General features: G+C 39.6%; 1 protein-coding gene across 30 annotated transcripts in view; it reads left to right on the top strand.

The window, feature by feature from the left end:
* Nucleotides 1–23261, top strand: part of PLAGL1 (PLAG1 like zinc finger 1) — a 97741-nt gene that overhangs the window by 7343 nt on the left and 67137 nt on the right. Inside the window, exon 2 of one of the 30 annotated variants that reach the window (XR_008698376.1) lies at nucleotides 5345–6036. The exons of the other annotated variants lie outside the window; for them this stretch is intronic. The gene's annotated coding sequence lies outside the window, so the exon portion shown is untranslated. Of the gene's footprint in view, nucleotides 1–5344; nucleotides 6037–23261 lie in introns of those variants that run through there. 30 annotated transcript variants of the gene reach the window in all.

The following is a 23261-nucleotide window of genomic DNA, read 5'->3' as shown; positions in this document are numbered from 1 at the left end:
AGATGGGCTGCATCTGTGATAAGGGAAAAAATTGTTTTTAATATGTATATTATCCCATATAGAACAAGGTATTAGGTTGGTGAAAAAGTAATTGCAGTTTGAGACTGTGAATTTTAAATCATTATAAATAGGCTCAGATACATCTTTATGAATCAAAATAGGAACCATTACAATCAACATATTTTTGCCAATGAGAAATAAGTTTCTTTATTCCTACATTTTAATCCTGAAGCGTAAAAATCCATGCTTCAGGATTCAACCAACTCTTGGAAAGCATTTTCTGCCTCCTGCTGGTTGTGGAAGCATTTTCCCTGCAAAAAGTTGTCAAGATGCTTGAAGGAAGTGGTAGCTGGTTGGTGAGAGGTTGGGTGAATATGGCAGATGAGGCAAAACTTTGTAGCCCAATATGGTCAACTTTTGAAGTGTTGGTTGTGTGTCTTGTGGTCAGGCGTTGCCATGGAGAAGAATTGGGCTCTTTCTGTTGATCAGAGATGGCTCCAAGTGTTGCAGTTTTCAGTGCATCTCATCAATTTGTTGAGCATGCTTCTCATATTACGGTTTCGGCAGGATTCAGAAAGCTGTAGATCATTCGGGCAGCAGACCACCAGTGACCATGACCTTTTTTTGGTGCAAGTTTGGCTTTGGAATGTGCTTTGGAACTTCTTCTTGGTCCAACTACTGAGCTGGTCAACACTGGTTGTCGTATAATATCCACTTGTCATCACATGTCACAATCTGATGGAGAAATGGTTCCTTGTTGTTGTGTAAAATAAGAGAAGATGACACTTTAAAATGATTTTTTTGATTTGTGGTCAGCTCATGAGGCACCCATTTATCGAACTTTTTCACCTTTCAAATTTGTTTCAAAGGCTGAACGACCACAGAATGGTCGATGTTGAGTTCTTTGGCAACTTCTCGTGTAGTTATTGGTCGTTGTCGGCTTCGGATGGCTGGGCACCATGCTGCTCATCTTCAAGGTTCTCGTCTCCTTTGCAAAACTTCTTGAACCACCACTGCACTGTACGTTCATTAGCTGTTCCTGGGCCAAAAGTGTTGATGTTGTGAGTTGTCTCTACTGCTTTATGACCCATTTTGAACTTGAATAAGAAAATCGCTTGAGTTTGCTTTTTGTAGAACATTTCCCTAGTCTAAAATAAATATAAAATAAATAATAAGTAATAAGTCATTAGCAAAAGAACATAAAGTGATAAATGTGCATTAAAATGATGAATAGCAATCATGTTTATTTAAGAATGTATTCCAATATCAAAACAGCAAAGTTCAGCAACACAAAACCTTAATTACTTTTGTACCAATGTAATATTTATAAATCCAAAGAACTGACTCATTGGAAAAGACCCTGATACTGGGAAAGATTGAAGGCAGGAGAAGGGGACGACAGAGGATGAGATGGTTGGATGGCATCACCGACTTAATGGACACGAGTTTGGGTAAACTCTGGGAGTTGGTGATGGACAGGGAGGCCTGGCATGCTGTGATTCATGGGGTCGCAAAGAGTCGGATACAACTGAGCAACTGAACTGAACTGAATATTTATAAATAGTTCATTAATGTTTGGGGAAAAGAGCACGAAGTTTTCAGCTACCAGGTAAATAGAACATTTTCCATTCTTATCAATTTACAGTGTTTTACACACGTCATTTACCCTGTATAGGTGTTGACATTGTTTAATGAAGGTGAATGTGTTAAAAGATGGTGGTGGTTCTCAAACTGGTTCTCTGAATTCTAGATTGTTCAAGAGAGCTCAAAGGTGGGTGTGGATCAGAAGAGATGAGGGAAAAGTAAAACAAATAGTCTTACCATGTTGCTTCTTTGACTTCAAATTCTATTGAATTTTTATTTGTTTTCTTTGTTGAGCTTTTGATATATTGTTATGAAAAAGAGTTATCTGTTTTCTAACATAAGAGTGCCAGTATTATGTGAACTTTCAAAGGTTAAATTTTAGCCTTTGAAATTATAGGGCTGCCCCATATTTGGAATGTGAATATGGTAATTTGAGTCAAGACATTGGCTGAGTAATTGTGAGGATCAGATTCTCTCTCCTAGGCCTGATTATCCTTAATAATAGAACTGTACGTTTAGTTTTCCTAGAGCCACTTACAATTTCTCTGACGATTGTGGCCCCCAATATGGAGATGTGTACATCCATATTTTTGATTTTTGAGCCTCCTCAAGACTTTGCTAAGGGTGAATGTGAAGGGCAAGGCTCGGGACAGAGTGGAGACTGACCAGCAGGGGTAGGCGGAGCACTAATAGAAGAGACTGTAGAATCCAGCTTGGAGTGGAGAAGAAAGAATTGTAGGCTTGGGGGCAACTGGGGGTCCTAAGATAGAGGAACCCAGGATGCTAAGAATCCAAAGGCAATTGTGTTTAAACCATCAAAAAACAAAACAAAAAAAACCCCCACCCTCATCTACATAAGACAATTCCTCCTCACGTTAGTGAATGCCGAGGCAGCACAGGTTTTCTATAGCAAGAGACGGTGGGTTGCGGTTCTGATCTGCCTGTGTTCTTGGCTTTGTGACCTTTGAGTCTGCTTCCTTATATGTAAAATGAAAGTGTTAAACTAAGCTCTTACCAAGCTTCCTTCTCTGCTGAACAACCTGTGCTTTAGGGCAAGTGTGTTTTCATGAATATCTATTGATGTGACTCTCAGTGCACGTTTCTCAAATTTCGTGTTTCTCATTTAAACACAAATTAGATATTTCTTTTTCAATCTATGTGGTACCACCATCTGCTCAGGATGTTTTTCAATTGAAAGTTCCATCTTTTTGAGGTTTGACAAGATTTGGGTGGAATCTTTCATTATGAAAGATGAAACATGTATTTGGGACATCTTTCGTGTTGAAAAAGCACTGGGTTTAATGCATTTTCCCCATGTTTCATTTGGACTCTAATCTGTGTTAGATATAAAATGGCACTAAATCAAAATTAAATGTCTTTAAAGTTTGCATTATCAGTCATCTATTATTTAAATACTATATTTCATTTACAAGTTAAGTTTGCCAGAAATATTTTGTAAAGAAAGTAGCTCTAGTATATCTCATAAAGAAGCTTGAAGAACATACACCGAACTTAATCGTGGCTACCTCTAGGGACTGAACTAAGTAAGGGTCAGTAAATTTGTAATTTCTATGTTAGGTACTTTTGTATTGTTTAATGAACACATTAATTGTCATAATTTCATGCATATTATCTGTTATGGAATGAGCCTTTATGATTATAAAGTATCTTTATTGGATTTATAGATATAATCACCATTTGACATAATGGTGTCACATTTGACACAATTTAAGACTTAAAGTAAAACCAATCATTTTGTTAGACTATGTAGAGAAATGAATACCCTTTCTTCGATGGATTTAGAAGTTGATGGTGTTCTTTTGGTGTGTAGTTGGACAGGGTTCATGTGATAGATAATGTAAGCAAATACTTTTCTCTAGCCCTTTCAAGGCCTGAGCCTAGAGATGAAAAATAAGTTTCATCATCCTTGATTGTGGCTAGAGAGACGTGTTGAGAGAGGTCATACCTAAGTTCCAATAATTAACCTGACATAGGTACTAGAGGATGAAGAAAATGGCTAATCACTTGCCATTTATTTGCTGTCCCTGAAATCTGGACTTTTAGATGGTAAGTTATGAAGGTAAATTTTTTTTTGTCCAGATCTCTTAAACTGTACTATATGGTGTGTGTGCTTATTTGTATCCTACTGTTTGTGACCCCATGGACTGTAGCCCACCAGGCTCCCCTGTCCATGGAATTTTCCAGACAAGAACACTAGAGTGGGTTGCCATTTCCTACTCCAATAATACATGTGTATGTTAGTCCGTCAGTTGTGTCTGACTCTTTGTGACCCCATGGACTGTAACCTGCTGGGCTCCTCTCTGCATGGAGTTCTCCAGGCAAGAACACTGGAGTGGATTGCCATTCCCTTCGCCAGGGTATCTTTCCAACCCAGGGATCAAACCCGGATCTCCTGCATTGCAGGCATATTCCTTACCATCTGAGCCACCAGGGAAGATTATACTTAATCAGATAATATTTTATTTTTTTATATAGTTAGTGGACAGTTTCATGATAAGTCATGTTAAGATTGCAAGGACTGGAATCTTTTGTATTCCTCCTAGAAGCTGGCATGATATTATACTTGAAAGAACTGAGGAATTAATGACGAATGAAATAACGGACTAATTTTTTTATTTGGGCAATGTGAGGTTATAGATAATAAGGATAATTCAATCTGATTGAGCATCAGTTAAAATAACTTCATCCTCCTTTATAGAAATATTTACCAGGATTTATGTTAAGCTGAAAAATTGACTACTATGACTTGGAATTTCTATCTGTGACCCTCTTTAATCCTTTTAATTTTTGACACCGAGAGAGTTAAATGACTTACATGCATTACAGTGGGTAGCTCAATTTTTACATTTGTAGTTTAAAAGGGTACCAGTGTTGCACTTATACTGCATGTAGAGATAGGGTACACATACCATTTATATTCATAAGGAATAGCAGGTGGAGAAGAAAAAATACAGAACATGTCATTCCAACCCTCCGCTGACCCCGCCTTTTTTTCTTGGAAAAAGAGGGACGTGCTTAATTAATCAGAGTAATGAGAAGCTGCCAGCATACTGTTTCTCCAATTATTTCAGACTGAATTTAAAAACAAAATCACGTATTTGGATGACATCCTGCTTACAACCAGATGAACAAGATATTTATTCATGCATTCATTCATTTAATAATATCAACTGTGCACCTACCACCTGCCAAGCACTGTTCTAGACTCTAGGAGTAGAGTTATGGGCATGAGACTCGGCCCCTACCCCATGTTATTTAATACAGATGAGAAAATTATATCTCTCCAAAGTGTCTTGCCTGATGTGGTAGATTTGGGGCTTGATTCTAAGTTTTCTGTTCTAACCTTTGCACCACAATATCTCATGTAATTTTGGGGGACCCTGATTGTCGATCAGCAGGGCAGTTCTGTCTGCCTTTTCTTTGTTCTCCCTTTGTTTGGGGTCCATTGTTTTTGATCCTATGTGGAATGGTGTGGATTCTGAGAGATACTCTATCCATGAGAGTGTCCTAAGGCCTTGGGCAAATCGTATTCAGTTTCTGAACAGAACCTAGGATCATGCTGTTAAAAATAACATGAGTGAAATAAAGAAATTGAAGCAGTATTTTTCCAAATCTGAGTGTTTTAATTTGGTAGAATGAAACCAACATTTAGAAAACTTTTTTTTTAATCCTAGAGTACATCACAACTAGTAAGCTAAATATGTAAAACTTTTCTTCCGTGATTTTATGTTTCTATTAGGTTGCAACATGAAATTTTTTCCTTGCTGTTGCTGCTGCTACTGCTGCTAAGTTGCTTCAGTCATGTCCAACTCTGTGCGACCCCATAGACGGCAGCCCACCAGGCTCCCCCGTCCCTGGGATTCTCCAGGCAAGAACACTGGAGTGGGTTGCCATTTCCCGCTCCAGTGCATGAAAGTGAAAAGTGAAAGTGAAGTCGCTCAGTCGTGTCTGACTCTTCGCAACCCCATGGACTGCAGCCTACCAGGCTCCTCTGCCCATGGGATTTTCCAGGCAAGAGTACTGGAGTGGGGTGCCATTGCCTTCTCCGTTGGTTGTGGTCAAAAACATTTGAAACAATGGTTTAAAGGGCACAGGTGAGATAGTGTTTGTGACAAAAAAGAAATTTATGAAAAAAGATGTATGGTTAACCTTAGCTATCATTTGAATGTGGGTGTTTTGTTTACTTAAAGCATTCATAGCAATAAAGTAGAATTTGTGTGGTGAATGTACTAGTGGAAATTATCTGGCACCTGAGTATATGCTTGAACAGATTTTTTTCTTTAAACACACACGTTGCAGTTACTGGTTACCCTGTGTCCTATACTTTTATTGCAGTTCCCAGTATTGAGTGGTTTCATTATTTTTTGAAACATATTTGCTTTGTAATTTAATTGCATGGCACATAGAGAAATTTGAGGAAATAAATACTTGAGGCAATGTCCTATACATTATCTGATTATGATAAAGTCTACGGCTGATTAGACTTTAATAGAGTTGTTAAATATTACATAGTAATTTGAGAACTGATTTAATATTTTATTTTTTTCATTTAGTTTCTAAATGTTAGTGGATTTTATCTGAAGATATTTGTTAAGAAGAAAAAAGTAACACAGCTCCTTAAATTGAGGTTTCTCATAGGCAATAGTGGGCTGCCGTCTATGGGGTCACACAGAGTTGGACACAACTGAAGCAATTTAGCAGCAGCAGCAGCAGTGGTAAAGAATCAGCCTGACAATGCAGGAGACGCAAGAGATGTGGGTTCGATCCCGGGATCAGGAAGAGCCCCTGGAGAAAGAAATGGCAACCCACTCCAGTATTCTTTCCTGGGAAATTCCATACACAGAGGAGCCTGGCAGGCTACAGTTCATGGGGTTGCAAAGAGTTGGACACGTCTGAGTGTGTGCACACACACCTACATATATGAACACACACACACCCATCAGATCACAGTTACTTGTTCTTCAAGAAAGTGTTTGTGGTAGGCCTCGGACAAAAAATAGCCTCACCCACTTGAAATCACTTGAAGACTACAATTTATTTTTTTATACACTTATGTAGATTATAGGAAAATTTACTAACTTGAAATTTGCAATAATTTGGGTAGGGATTGGACTTCATCTTTGGAAAGATAAAAGCTGGTTGCTAAAAAAAAACGTTGCAAATTTTTAGAGTTTTAATTATGTGTATAAATACATCTTTGGAGAGACATAAGGAAAAAAGTCTATCTTTCTGTATTGTCATTTATTTTAGAGATATGTGTAGAATTTCCATTATTGAGATGACCAAGACAGAGATGTATTGAAATAGTATTTGCTTATTCTTTGCAAGGCATGAACTTATTCCCTAGAGTAAGTTTATAATCTAATTATGGAGACAGAAGCACAGAAGAAAGGCTATGCTTAAAAGAGTGTAGAGATTTTTTTCTCTCCTCAGGCAGAGGACGGGAGAGCAACATATAAAAGAAAATTTCCTTGAGAAGGGTTCTGGGCAGGAAAGCTGAGCAAGCCCTTTTTGTTGGTATTAGATACCTTCCAATGGGATTGCATTATGGGCACTTTGAATGTACCTGAGTTCAACTAGTCAAGGTTAAGAGAAAGCAAAAGTAGAACTAACTAATAATTAGTGCAGGAGGTTGTACCTAGCATTTCCTACAATGGAATGTTCTAGAATAGTGTAGCATAGGGATGTGAATGTCTTCTTCCTTGATTGGTCTCAGTGTCATTCATTCTTCCAGTAGTAGATATTTTTAGTTTACCCCAATTGTACTGCACTCACTCCCAGCAAACAACCTGACTGCCTACTTCATTAAAAAAAAAATCTATAGATTGTAAAGTGTTTTTTCCCTTTTCTTACTTCTCCCCACCCCTGCTATTTATTTATCTCTTCTCCAGCCTCAGGGGCTTCCCTGATAGCTCAGTTGGTAAAGAATCTGCCTGCAATGCAAGAGTCCCTGGTCCAATTCCTGAGGTGGGAAGATCCACTGGAGGAGGGATAGGCTACCCACTCCAGTATTCTTAGGCTTCCTTGGTGATTCAGCTGGTAAAGAATCTGCCTGCAATGTGGGAGACCTGAGTTCGATCCCTGGGTTGGGAAGATCCCCTGGAGAAGGGAAAGGCTACCCACTCCAGTATTGGTCAAGGCCTGTCTTCTTTCCTCCAGGACTTTGCTCCCTCAGTTACACCTTCTCCTTCATAAAAATCCTGGCTCTGGAGGCAAAGTCTACCAGTTTGAAATATGGCTTTGTGCTTTCTAAATGTGTGGTCATGGACATATTGCTTATCTTCTATGTGCTTCCATTTGAAAAATGGGACTAGAAATAAGTGCTTATCTTATTGTGAGCACAACCATAAGTTAAGGCAGTTAAGGGGCCTTGACTCTGGTACAAGCTCTCAGTGAATGTTAGTTCCTGCCTTTCCTACTGTTACTAATACCACCATTAACCTACTAATCTCTAAATCTCTATGCTTTTCATTCCTTAACCCATATGTTTGCTGATCCATTTCCTCTTCTGGAAAAGAATGAAGCCAGACATTCTCTTGACCCTGGTCCCTTTTCAACTACTGTATTCTCTTTCCTCTTCCTTCTCAAACATTTTAAAGATTATTCAAGGTTAGCTCTCTGCACTTCTTCCTCTTCTATTTGCTTTTCTTTGTAGAAATTGTTTTTTTAATGAGATATTGACTAGATACAAAATTATAAACTATTTTCTATTTTGACTTCTCTGAAACTTGATGTAGTAAGTACTTCTTGAGTCCCATGTATGTTCAGCTGCTTCAGTTCTGTCCAGTTCTTTGCGACCCCATGGACTGTAGCCTGCCAGGCTTCTCTGTTCACAGGACTTTCCCAGCAATAATAAATACTGTAGTGGGTTGCCATGCCCTCCTTCAGGGGATCTTCCCTATCTGGGGATCAAACCCAAGTCTCCTGCACTATAAGCAGATTCTTTACCTGCCGAGCCATCTGGGAAATCTACTGTGTCCTTCTCTCCTCATTTCTCTCTGAGTGTTGTCACTATACAGCTTTTTATGGTGATCATTCTTTTACTTTCTTCATAGATTTACTTAATATTTGTACATATTTAGTTTTGTATATTGTTGAACTTTATAAGTGGAATTATACAATATAAGTTATAGGGAGGCTTGCTTTTTTGCATCAAACTATAATTTCATCCATTTTTATTGGCATAAAGAATGTCTATGTGCTATAATTTATTCATTTTCCTGTTGAGGGTATTGGACCTTTTGTTATTCTAAACAAGTCTGCACTAAACATTCTTGTATGTGTATCCTGGCATACATATACACAAGTTTCTCTAGGATTCTTGAAAAGTAAATTCAGACTTTTATATTTGGGGATGTGAAATGGTATCTGATATTTTATTTTATTTGGCTGTGCCATACAACTTATAAGATCTCAATTTCCCTACCAGGGATTGAACCCAGGCCACTGCAGTGAAAGCGCCAAGTCCTAACCACTTGACTGCCAGAGAATTCCCAGTATCTGACATTTTAAATTACATTATCAGATCCTTGGCTAAGAGGAGACTCTGCCTTGGGCCCGCTGGTGTAATAAACTGCGCTCCACTAAGTAAATAAATAAATTATATTACATTATCAGACAACTGATGAGGTCAGCCATCTTTTTATTTATTTCTTGATCATATTGGTTTATTTTTCAGTGAAATGCCCATTTAATATTTTGCCCGGTTTTATTTTGGAGTGTCCATTTCATTTATTTATAGTAGTCCTTTATAATTCTGAGACAATAAGCCAATTTCCAAATTTGTGTTTTGTCTTCTCACTTTCTTTATGTCTTTTCTCCCTCCTCTAGCTGCTTTTGAAAATTTTTTGTTTCTGATTTCCAGCAATTTGATTACAATGTGTGTAGTCTTGATGTGGTTTTCTTTTCCTGTTTTTTTTTTTTAAACAACTTAGATATAATTTGTATGCCATACAATTCACTTATTTATAGTGTACACTTTTGACTTTCAGTATATTCATAGGGTTGTAGATCTATCACCTTAATCAATTCTAAATCATTTTCATTTCCTAAAAATGAAACCTCATACCTCTTAGTCATCACCTTCAATCCTTCTACCCTCCAGCCCTATGCAATTACTAATCTGTTTTCTGTCTCTCTATACTTACTTATTCTAAGAATTTCAAATAAATGGAATCATACATGATGTAATTTTTGTGACTGATTTTTTTACATAGCTTAAAGTTTTCAAAGGTCATCCCTGCTGTAGCATGCATTAGTACCTCATTTTTTATTCCCATAATTATTTATTTATTATTTATAATATTTCTTTATATGGGTATGTCATATTTTATTTGTCCATTTGTTGGAAAAAAAAAAACAAACTTTTTTTTCCCTCCAGTTAATTGACTTGGCACTCTTTAAAAAAAAAAAAAAAAGCCAACTGGCCATAGACATATGGGTTTATGTTTGGACCTTTAGTTCTATTCTGTTGGTCTTTGTCTAGTCTTTTGTGAGTACCACCTTGTCTTGATTGCTGTACCTTTTATAGTAAGTTTTGAAATAGGGAAGGGTGAGCCCTCAAACTTTGATCTTGTTTTGCAAGATTGTTTTGAAAATTCCAGTTCCCTTGAATTTCCACATGAATTTTAGGAACTGCTTCTCAATTTCTGCATTGAAATTAGCTGGGATTTGATAGGTTGTGTTGTACTCATGGATCAATTTCAGGTGTTACTTTCTGTATTTCTAGTAACGTGTTCCTCATTTCCTTCTGAGTCCTCACCAGTGGCCCCTTTAGTAACTGTATTCTTACCAACCGTCTAAGACTATCTAGGTTTCTTCTATCATTTTTTTTTTTTTTTCCAAAATTCTTTCAACCTGCACCAACTGCCTGATTCCAAGGCTATCCCAAATTTTTAGGTATTTTCTATAACAGCATACCACTTCCAGGCACCAAAGTTGATACTAGTTTCTATTGCTGCTGTACCAAATTCACATAAATTTAGTGGTTTAAAACATTTATTACCTCACTGTTCTATAGGTCTCAAGTCTGAGCTGATCCCTAAGTTGCTCTTTAGCATTATCTCGCGCCAGTCTTCGTGTATTTCGGGTTTTGGCGATAACAGTGAATAGTTCCCTGTAGATATCATGTCACTTACATATCTCTGCTCTTCTTATGGTGTTCCTTTTACCTAATGTGTTACTGTGGGCTGTTATAACAGATTACTATGAACTGGTGGCTTAAACATCAAAATATTTTTCACTGTTCTGGAGGCTGGAAATCCAAGATCAGTCCAAGTGCCAGCACGGTTGTGTTTTTGATGGGGACTCTCTTCTTGGTCATGTCCTACCATAGTCTCTGCTTAGTACTTATACGCAGAGAATAAGCCATGGTCTCCTTGCTGTTGTGGTTGTAGTTAGGTTGCTAAGACGTGTCTGACTCTTGCGACCCAATGGACTGCAGCCCACCAGGCTCCTCTGTCCATGGAATTTCCTAGGCAAGAGTACTGGAGTGGGTTGCCATTTCCTTTTTCAAGGGGGTCTTCTTGACCCAGAGATTGAACCTATGTCTCCTGCATTAGCAGGAGGACTCTTTACCAGTGAGCCACCAGGGGGTCTCATTATCCCCTTAAGTTTTTTTTTGATAATCCTATCATAAGTCCTCTACCCTCATGACCCCATGAAAATAATTCTCTCTGCAAACCTCCAAATATCATCACATTTGAAGGTTAAAGACTTAGTTACTCAGTTGTGTCCGATTCTTTGCGACCCCATGGACTGTAGACCAACAGGCTCTCCTGTCCATGAATTTTCAGGCAAGAGTACTGGAGTAGGTAGCCATTCCCTTCTCCAGGAAATCTTCCCAACCTGGGGATCAAACCTGGGTCTCCCGTATTGCAGGTAGATTCTTTACCATCTGAGCCACCAGGGAAGCCCTTATTTGGAGGTTCAGTTCAGTTCAGTCACTCAGTGGTGTCCGACTCTTTGCGACCCCATGAATTGCAGCACGCCAGGCCTCCCTGTCCATCACCAACTCCCGGAGTTTACCCAAAGTCACATCCATTGAGTCGGTGATGCCATCTAGCCATCTCATCCTCTGTCATCCTCTTTTCCTCCTGCCCCCAATCCCTCCCAGCATCAGAGTCTTTTCCAATGAGTCAACTCTTCCCATGAGGTGGCCAAAGTACTGGAGTTTCAGCTTTAGCATCATTCCTTCCAAAGAAAGCCCAGGGCTGATCTCCTTCAGAATGGACTGGTTGGATCTCCTTGCAGTCCAAGGGACTCTCAAGAGTCTTCTCCAACACCACAGTTCAAAAGCATCAATTCTTTGGTGCTCAGCTTTCTTCACAGTCCAACTCTCACATCCATACATGACCACTGGAAAAACCATAGCCTTGACTAGACGGACCTTTGTTGGCAAAGGAATGTCTCTGCTTTTCAATATTGCTGTCTAGGTTGGTCATAACTTTCCTTCCAAGGAGTAAGCGTCTTTTAATTTCATGGCTGCAGTCACCCTCTGCAGTCATTTTGGAGCCCCCCAAAATAAAGTCTGACACTGTTTTCACTGTTTCCCCATCTATTTCCCATGAAGTGATGGGACCAGATGCCATGATCTTCGTTTTCTGAATGTTGAGCTTTAAGCCAACTTTTTCACTTTCAATTAGACCTTCAATATATGAATTTCAGGAAGACACAAATGTTCAATCCATAGCATTCTGCCTCTGTGTGCATGCTGTGTGCTAAGTTGCTCCAGTCATGTCTGACTCTCTGTGGCCCTATGGACTACAGCCTGCCAGACTCCCCCATCCATGGGATTCTGCCTCTGCCCATCCCCAAATTAATATCCTGCTGCTAAGTCACTTCAGTCATGTCCAACTCTGTGTGACCCCATAGACGGCAGCCCACCAGGCTCCCCGTCCCTGGGATTCTCCAGGCAAGAACACTGGAGTGGATTGCCATTGCCTTCTCCAGTGCATGAAAGTGAAAAGTGAAAGTGAAATCGCTCAGTCGTATCCGACTCTTAGAGACCCCATGGACTACAGCCTCCTCCTCCCCAGGCTCCTCCAACCATGGAATTTTCCAGGCAAGAGTACTGGAGTGGGGTGCCATTGCCTTCTCCGAATTAATATCCTTCTCACATACAAAATGTATTTATTCCATCCCAAGAGCTCTATTTCAGCATTAGCTCTAAAATCCGGATTCTTATGTAAATATCATCTAAATCTATGGATGAGACCTGAAATATGATTCAATCTGAGGCAAAAATGCCTCTCCAGCCATGAACCTGTGAAATCAACAAGTTGTGTGCCCCCAAACTACCATAGTGAGACAGATGTAAGATGTACTTTCCCATCCTAAAAGGGAGACATCAGAAAGAAGGAAGGGAAAGTGGGTCTCAAGTAAGCACATAACCTACTAAGGCTTACTTCACTGGACCTTGTGTTGTTGCATTTATAGTTGCTGAGTTATGTCTGACTTTTTCGCGACCTCATGGACTATAGCATGACAGGTGCCCCTGTCCATGGGCTTTTCCAGGCAAGAATACTGGAGTGGGTTGCTGTTTCCTTCTCCACCATTGGGTCTTAAGGTTTGAGAATAATCATTTAAGAGTGGGTGTTGTATCATCTGAACCCACTGGAGCAATAGTCCTGAATCTGCAGCTATGCTAGGTTGGAACTGTGTTCCTGCTATTCTGGGCCAGCCTCACCCACACAGCTTTGCTAGGCAGTGGGGCCCACCCTTTGAAACATAGGTTGGGGCAGCCTGGCCCTCTCTGGGCCCATGTACTCTGGGTCTGTGTTGGGAGTGGCAGCCCTGATAATTTCTTAATCTTGTTGAAGTGGTCCTTCTTTCTCTCTTGTCTTAAAGAATAGTGTGTGATCACAACGAACTAACTCTACAGTCAGGTCCTATAGGAGCTGAGAAGTCTGACAGCCTGCCTTTATTTTGTCCCATCTCTTCCCCCTTCAGTTCAAACTGGCAGTGTTCCTGCTGGGGTGGCTGATTAGGTGAGGTCCATGGTTCACACCCATACGAATCTCCTTATCAAACGGTCAGTCAGACACAGTGTTCTCTCCAAACATACTTTCTCTCTCCCTCTCTCTCTTTTTTTTTTTTTTTTTTTTCAATATGGATAAGCTGAGACTCTTCCAAATTTTTAAATTCTTTGTTCCTTTTTGCTTAACATTTTTTTTTCTTCAGTTCATTTCTCTCTTTTCACGTTTTACTATAAGGCATCAGCAGTAAACAAGCAGATCCTTCAAAACTTTGCTCTGAAACCTTTTCAGCTAGATATCCAGTTTCATCACTTGCAAATTCAACCCTCTGCAAAACACAGAAACATGAACACAATTCAGCCAAGTTCTTTGTTACTTTATAACAAGGATTGCCTTCCTCCTTGGTCCAATAGAGACTTCTTCATTTCTGAGACCTCATCAGAAAGGCTTTTGCCATTTACATTTCTACCAGTATCTGTTGTGAATACTTAAAAGTGTTTTCTAGGAAGCTAGAAGGTTTCTCTGCAGCACTTTGCTTTCTGAGCTCTCACTATAATCTTCTACAAAAGTCTCTTCATAGCAATATTGGTCTTTTCTAGCATTGCACCTCAGAACTCTTCTAACCTCCATCCATTACCCAGTCCCAATGCCCCCTCCATATTTTTAGGTGTTTGTTACAGCAGCACCCAACTTCTTGGTACCAGTTTCATCTTAGCTGCTTTGGGGTGCTGTAACAGATTACTATAGACTGGGTGGCCTAACCAACAGACAGTTATTTCTCACAGTTCTGGGGACTGGAAGTTCAAGCTCAGGGTGGCAGAATGGATGGGTTATTGGTGAGGGCCCTTTTCCTGGTTTTATCTTCACATAGCGTTTCCTTGGTGTGTTCATGCAGAGTGAGTGAGTTCTGGTCTCATCATTCTCTTGCAAGAGCATTAATCCCATCACTGGTGGCTCTTTCATGACTTCATCAAAACCTAATTCTCACCCCAGAGCCCTACCTCCAAATGCCATCATAATGGGGATGAGGACTTCAACATGTGAATTTGGGGTGAGGGCACAGGGGCTTCCCTGGTGGCTTAGATGGTAAAGAATCTGCCTGCAATGCAGGAGAACTGGGTTGGGAAGTTCTCCTGGAGAAGGGAATGTCTACTCACTCCAATATTCTTGCCTGGAGCATTCCATGGACAGAGGAGCTTGGCGGGCTGTAGTCCATGGGGTCACAAAGAGTCGGACACGACTGAGCAACTAACACTTTCACAAACATTCAGTCCATAGTACCTTTAATGCTCATCCCTGTATTAGCTGATGTCATTATTTTCTACTTAATCTATACAGTAATCTCTTCCAGAAAATTGGACTCCACTTCTGAGCTAAGCGACCCAGTTCTGTGTTCCCATAATAGCATGTGGTCCTTCATTTCCTGTGTTGTATCAGAATTATCTTTCACATGTTGATCATTCATGGACATATGGAAACTTGTGTCCTGTATTATCGGACTTTTGGTCTTGTAAACCTTGCTTTATTGTCTTATCTTGTTCATACGTCATATAGTGCATTAGTCTAGCTACAGGATATATTCTTGGAACTGGAATTGTGAGATCAAAGGGTATACACATTTATACTTTTTTTTTTTTTTTAATGTGGCTCCTCTGGGTCTTAGTAGGGGCATGTGGGATCTGGTTCCTTGATCAGGGGCCAAACCCGGGACCCCTGCATCCGGAGTGTGGTGTCTTAGCCACTGGACCACCAGGGAAGTCGCCACATTTATACTTTTGATAGATACTGTCCAGTTGTTTTCCACAGAGGCAGTGTAAACTCTCACCAGTAATACATGAGGAATGACAGTGCCTTTCTCTAAACCCTTGACAACGTCGTATGTGTTAAAATCTTAGAATCTTTGCCAATCTGATAAGTGGAAAAAGCTCGGCATAGTTTCACTTGACATTTCTCTTATGATGAGAAGCATGTTTTAGTGGATTTAAGAGCTGTCTCTGTATTCTTCTCTAAATGAACTGTGTCTGTTCATATGCTTTGCTCACCTTTCTATGGAGTTGTAGTCTTTTCCTTTCTGTTCTGTAGAAGCTCTCTCCACATTAAGGAAATCAGTCCTTTGTCATAAGTCATGGTGCCCCCATGCCCCCGCTCCAGCTTGTCCTTTAACTCTGCTTATCGTGTGTTTTGTCATGCAGAAAATTTGATTTTGCTATAAGGTTGAATTTATCAATTTATTTTTCATGGCTTTTGGAGTTTATGTCAAACTTTGGCTTTCCCTTCTACAGGAATTCATTTTAAGTATGTTGAAAGCTTTATATGTAAAGGCATTTATTGCATTCTTGGCAATTTTAAAAGTTGATAACAACATAGAAGTTCAATCATTGGGGAATGATGGCTTTCACTGTGATATAGCTACATAATGGGTTATTATGTAACCTGTGTAAATAATGTTTAGAGGAAGTTCCTCATATGTTTACAGATGAATGTCAGGGCAAGATGCTTGTGTTCAGGTTGAGACCAGAATCAAGACCATTTCTATTCCAGATTATCTCCATGATATAAAAAATGGAAAGGAATCAGTGGGAGGTAAATTAATCGTTGTAATTGGGCGGTGAGATGATTTTGTTATTTAAAATGCCTTTTGGTTCTTTGCCAACTTCGAAAACCAGACCTTTTTTTTAATAGAGGAAACATCACCACTCGGCTGGCCCTGCACTTGTGTGTGCAGCATGTGCTGTGTGCCTTGTAGGGTCCACTCACTCCAGCTGCTTGAGTCTCCACACCTTTAGCAGCCCAGTAGTGGGACAAGGTGAACCGATGATTGTTTGTCCAGAATAGAGCTAGTTTATCCAGATTTTCTTCTTTTCTTTTTCTATTGTCAGGTATCAGGATCTCAGGGAACATTCTTCATTATGTATTTCACTGTAGAATAGGTGCAGCTCAGATTACAGTGGTAACCTAAAGTCAGCATGGAATAGTGATTTTTTTCTAATTTCTCTTTGAAATTGTTAATCGTGGACTTTATTTTTAAATTAAGCCCCCCCCCTTTTTTTCTTCTTGGCTCTGTACACCCTCATAATACTTGGTAGAGTTATTTCTTCTGGATCCTGTTCAGTTTTAATTTCCAAACAAATGTAGCCAATCTCAATGCTTGAATTTTGACAAATATATTTATCCTTAGAGCTGCCACCACGGTTGAGAGAACATTTACATCAGAAGACTACAGACCTGACTTTAAAATATATATAATTTTAAAGGTATAATGTATTTTACACGAATATACTCTGGAATTACCTACAAGAGTGACAGTTAATTTTAGGTCGAGTTTTCGAAAGAGGTATAAACGTTTGAAAAGTTAATGGTTTATATAGTAACTGTATATAGTTAAATAATTAACTTCACAAGGAACTCTGCTTTGGTTATAGCATAAAATTGTAATAAGTAAACACGATAAAGAACCATATGAGCCATTAGTTGAATTCTTTGAGGTGCTGAGACTTCAAAGGGCCAGTATTGCGCATTTTGGGTATTTTGATTTCTTTGCATTTCCTAGTCATCTTTTTTTCTTAATCCTGAAAGGTATTTTGTTTATGCTCAAATCAAAATGAATGATATTCTTGAGGCAACTGGGGAGCATTAGCAAAAATCCCTTCTTTTGGATCTTATATGTGAGTCTGTAAACATATTAGCCAGACTGGAGAAATTGAGATAATTAGGATAGATATAAAATAGCAAGTTAGGCAAACATGATTAAGATTTCCCCACAGGACAGTGTTTTCCCGGTAAAGAGATTATTTTAAATATCAAACCTCATTTCAAAAGAGAAGCACTTACAGACGCTTTCATCTGTTGGAGCAAGAGCCTCTGTTTGTGTAAATCAAACCATTGCACAATCGCCAGAATCCGAATGTGGAAATTTCATAGATTCTGTGTAATGTGGAACAGTTAATGCTTGCTGGAGGTGGGTGGCAGTGGGGATCGGTGCTGTCATCTGGGCTGCTTAGGTTTTATTCCCTCACACTTGGCTGAGGGGTTTAGGTATCCTCCTGTTTGTTCTGTCCTTAAATAACTTTTCCCCTTCTCTTCTCTCCTGTTTTCTCTTCCTCCCTAGGCTCTTTTCTTGGAATTGTAAAAGAAACAAAAAGAAGGACCTAACTTGCAATTTCACTTTTTATTCTGACTACTATAGATTTAACTTCTCAAAAACTTCGCACTTTAGATAAAGCAACATTAAGGCTAAGTTTTAGTAACTGGTTTCATTTGTACTTGAGGACCCTGGGATGAATTGATCCAACCTGGAAATCTACGTTGAAATTTGCTTTCTCAATCTTTGTATGTATTTTTTCTATCTGTTTGCCAGTAGTTACAATGGTTTGCAGGGAAGCCAAATGATGAAATACTCATTGATCTTAAGCTTCATTGTGTGGTTATAGATTGATCGAGAGATTAGAAATGAATGTATATCCCAACTCAAAAATAACAGCTAAACAGATTTAGTAAACAATTCAGAGGCTTGAGTAATATTTTTGGAAAATCATGGCCATAAGGATTCCTCTAAAAATATGCTATGAGAAATTTGGGGGGCCTTTTGTCAAGAAAAGAAACTTTGTAGAGCAAATGAGTGCTAGGTCTCTGAATTTCATAGAGTGGATGACTATCTTAGCTAGTTAGCCACATTAAATTCCTTTGGGGGGAGGATACAGTAGTATATTTGTCTACTAGAGTTGCCCTAACAAAATACCATGGAATGGGTGGCTTAAACAACAGAAATTTATTCTCTCACAGTTCTGGAGGTTAGAAGTCCAAGATCACGGTGTCATCAGGGTCAGTGTCTGACGAGACCCCTTTTCTTGGCTCATAGACAGTTGCCTTCTCTCTTTGTCTTCACATGGCCTCTTCTCTGTGGGTGTGGGCGAGATCTTCAGTGTTTCTTCCTCTTCCTACAAGAGTATCAGATCTGTCGACTTAGAGTCACACTACAGGGCCTCATTTAGCCGCCATTATCTCTCTAAAGGCCCTATTTCCAAATATAGTCACATTTGGGGTTAAAGCTTCAGCATATGAATTTGGGTGGGGGGACATACTGCAGTCTATAATAGGTAGAATAAGTTATAAGTAAATAATAAATAAGATGCAGTGATACTACTTAGGCTGAGAGAGTGTAAAATAGTTAGCATTGTGCTCTTTTTTTTTTTTGTATGAATCGTATAAAATAGTTCATTATGTTATAGTTTAAAAAAGAATTTCTGTCAAGATTTACTTAGTTCTCTTCTCCTGCTAAACTTAATCTCCTTATGGCCAGGGATGAACCTTATTGAGTAGCTTTCAAGTTCTTTTGATTTTAATCTAAATTAAGAAATGCATTTTACATCATAATCCAGGACAAACACACACATACAGAAAATAATTTCTCAAAACCTTTTTTATGGAAACTGTGATTTTTTCTTATCCTTTCATTTCAATAGAGAGAAAAGGGTGATTGTGACCCATTAGATTGATTTCATGACCCACTAATAATTTATAACTCACTGTTTCAAAAACAGTAGCTTATTAAGTTTTGGTTGGTAGTATTGAATTGGCCACAAAGTTCATTTGGATTTTCCCGTAACATCTCACAACTCCTGGAATATAGTAGGCCTTCTGCAGATGTTTATCAAATATATGAATGAATGATTCAGTTGAATAAGTAAGAAGGAGCTGGAGTAAACTAGAGAAATTCTTTAGAGGCTGATTTTGTCCATTACTTATTGTCCTTTATTACTTAGTATTCCTGTTGGCTTCTATTTGGAGTGTTCCAAGACTGACTGAATTCACATCTCTTTAGGTGGCAGGTGGGTTTTTCTTTTTTTTTTTTTTTAATATTTTTTGTTTTAGAATAGTTCTAGATTTACAAAAAAGAAAAGTTGCAAAGGTAGCCAGGAGAGCTCCCCATTACCCAGCACCCAGTTTCCCCCATTATTAATGTCTTTCATTTCTGTGGTACATTTGTCATGATTGTGGTTGTTCAGGCACTAAGTCATGTCTGAGACTGCAGCACACCAGGCTTCCCTGTCCTTTACTGTCTCCTGGAGTTCACTCACACACATGATTAGTGAGCCCCTAATGAGATGTTATTAGTAACTAAATTCCATACTTTATTCAGATTTTATTAGTTTTTCTCCAGTGTCCTGTTTCTGCCCCAGAATCCCATCCAGGATAGCACATACATTCAGTCCTCTCATCTCCCTAGGGGACCCCTTTGCGGTGACGATATCTCACATTTTCCTGCTTTTGATGACTTTGACAGTTTTCAGAAGTACTGGTCAGGAATTTTGTGCAGAGTCCCTTAATTTGGGTTTGTCTAGGTTTGTTTTCTTCACAATTAACTCGGGTTTGGGGGAAGAAGACCATAGTGGATATGACTTATGGCTACCGATGTTGACCTTGATCACCTGACTGAGATGCTACATTTCAGATTTCTCCACTGCATATGTGCTACGTCACTTCAGTCGTGTCTGACTCTTTTTCAACCCCATGGACTGTATCCTGCCAGGCTCCTCTGTTCATGGGATTCTCCAGGCAAGAATACTGGAGTGGGTTGCCATTTCCTTCTCCAGGGGATTTTCCTGATACAGGGATCGAACCTCCCTCTCTGAAGGTCTCCTGCACTGGCAGGCAGGTTCTTTACCACAAGCGCCACCTGGGAAGCCCACTGCAGTGTTACTGTTTTTCCCCCTTTCCATACTGTACACTTTAAAAAATTAATTTGTTTTTAAATTGAAGTATGATTGCTTTACAGTGTTGTTAGTTTCTGCTGTACAACACCATGAATCGGCTCTATGTAGACATGTATCCTCACCCTCTTGGACCTCCATCCCACCCGAGTCCACCCCTCTGCGTCATCACAGGGTACTGAGCTGAGCTCCCTGTGTTATACAGCAGCTTCCCTCTAGCTAGCTGTGCTACACGTGGCAGTGTGTATATGGCAGTGCTACTGTCTCAGTTCATCCCACTCTCTCCTTCCCCGCTCTGCGTATCCACGAGTCCATTCCCTATGTCTACGTCTCTCTTCCCGCCCTTCTAAATAGGTGCATCAGTACCACTTTCCTAGAATCCATGTATGTGTGTTAATATGATATTTCTTTTTCTCTTTCTGACTTGCTTTACTCTGTGTGACAGACTCCAGGTTCATCCACATCACTATAAATGACCCAGTTCCATTCCATACTGTACACTTTGGAAGAAAGTCGCTGTCTGCAGGCTTCCCAGGTGGTGCAGTGGTGAAGAACCCGCCTGCCAACATATTAGACGCGGGTTCGATCCTTGGGTTGGGAAAAATCCCTTGGAGAAGGCAATGGCAACCCATTCCAGTATTCTTGCCTGGAAAGTCCCATGGACAGAGGAGTCTTGCTGGCTACAGTCCACGGGGTTGCAAAGAGTCAAATATGACTGAGCATGCAGGTGTGCAGCCCACACCTAAGCAGGGAGTGGAGGTGGAGGGTTATGCTCTACATTCTTGAGGGCAGAGTGGCTACACACATTATTTGGGGTTCTCCTGCACAGAATCTGCTTATTCTCCCTCAATTACTTACTTATTTATATCAGTATGGGGTCATACCGATGTAAATGGATGTTTATTTTATACTTTGGCTTGTAATTCAACACAGTGTGAATTATTTTGTTTGTTCAGATTATCCCAGTTTTGGTTATTAGGAATGGTTTTAGGTTGACTCCTGTGTCCCTCTGAGATACTGCCACCCTCATTTTGTTTTTGAGCACTTCCCTACTTACTGGTGGTACAAGATGCTCTGGGTTTATCTTGTTTACTCCCTGTCCCAGTCCTAGAATCAGCAGCTTCTCAAAGGGGGCCAATTCCTTTTATCGGAGGATGTTATTGGGAAAGAAAGATCTAAGCTCCGGGTGTGTTCTCTGCTTTGGTGTGTCATTGCATCTGGGTCTTCTCAGAGATAGGATATATGAATCTGCGTATTAAGCATATCTCTAACTATTTCAATATCCATCTGTATCTTTGTGAAGCTAAACATGAGCTTATAATGATATCTCTGACTCTAATCCAGTATGACATGGCTTATTCTCTCCTTCCCCTCTTTCTCATCAACATTGGGAGAAACTTGGTTCTCATCATCTCTCTCCAACAGTGGGAGAAACTTGGTTTCCACAATCCACCATCTATTTACCAGCTTTTCATTCCAGTGTATGATTTCAGAACTTTTAATTTGTTATTGTTCAGTCACTAACTTATGTCTGATTCTTGGCAACTCCATGGACTCTAGCCCACTAGGCTCCTCCGTCCATGGGATTTCCCAGGCCAGAGTATTGGAGTGGGTTGCCATTTACTTCTCCAGAGGATCTTCCCAACCCAGGGATTGAACCCATGCCTCTTGCTTGACAGGCAAATTCTTTACCTCTGAGCCATTAGGGAAGTCCTTTTAATTTGTACCCCATGGGAAACAACTTTACCAACTAGAGTTCAATTTTTATGTACAGTCCTTTTGTCTTTAGTCCTTTTCAAAGTCACTTAGGTCATCACCCTTTTTCTCCAACCCCCTTCAGTGAATTTATGCCATACATTAGTAATAGATTCTTTTCACAGTCTGCATTCCATTCTGGGACTGCTTGACCTCCTGGTTGATTATTTTTTAAGTTCGCATACATTAAGGTTTACTTTTTAATGCCACATAATTCTATGGGTTTTATCAAATGCATAGTGTTATGTATCCACTGCTACACTGCTATCCAGAATAGCTTCACTGTCCTGTGCTTTACTGAGTCAGTACTCTTCCCTCCCCAAACTGGTGAATTCAATCTGGTTTTCATCTTTACAATGTTCTTTTTTTATCAGAATGTTATGAGTGCAATCATAACAGTATGTAGTCTTTTGAAACTTGATCCTTTTATTTAGCAATATGGGGTAAGATTCTTCTATGTTGTTGCATGAGTTAGTAGCTCATTCCTTTTGATTCTTGAATAATATTCCATAGTGTGAATGCATCATAGTTTATCCATTCATCTGCTGAAGGATATCTTGCTCCCAGTTTTTGATGATTATGAATGAAGTTGCTATACTCTTTCATCTGCATGTTTTTTTGGCAGCTATAAAATTTCCCATCAGTTGGATAAATACCAAAGAGGACAGTGGCTGGATGCTAGGGTATGTCTATCCTTAGTTTTGTAATAAACTGTCAAACTGTCTTCCAAAGTGGCCGTACCATTCTGCATTCCCACTAGCAATGATGGATTCTTACTCTGCAACCATGTCAGAATTTGGTACTGTCAGGTATTTGGACTTTAGCTGTTCCAATAAATGAGTAGCAGAATCTTATCTTAATTTGCATTTCCCTAATGACAAATGGGCTTCCCAGGTGGTGCTAATGGTAAAGAACCTGCCTGCCAATGCAGGAGATGTGGGTTTGATCCCTGGATTGGAAAGATACTCTGTAGAAGGAAATGGCAACCCAATCCAGTATTCTTGCCTGGAGAATCCCATGGACAGAGGAGCCTGGTGGGGTTGCAAAGAGTTGGACACGACTGAAGCAACTTAGCAGCAGCAATGACAAGTGATGCTGAGCATCTTTCAGAGGCTTAGATGCCCTCTGTGTCTCTCCTTCAGTGAAGCGCCTGTTCAGATCTTTTGCCCATCTTTTTAAATGACTGGTGTTCTTGTTTAGTTTTAAGTACTCTTTT

Source organism: Bubalus kerabau, chromosome 9, assembly GCF_029407905.1.
Source record: "Bubalus kerabau isolate K-KA32 ecotype Philippines breed swamp buffalo chromosome 9, PCC_UOA_SB_1v2, whole genome shotgun sequence".
In the NCBI taxonomy this organism is placed as follows: domain Eukaryota; kingdom Metazoa; phylum Chordata; class Mammalia; order Artiodactyla; family Bovidae; genus Bubalus; species Bubalus kerabau.
Note: the sequence above shows the minus strand (reverse complement) of the source record. Positions and strands in the feature narration are given on the sequence as shown.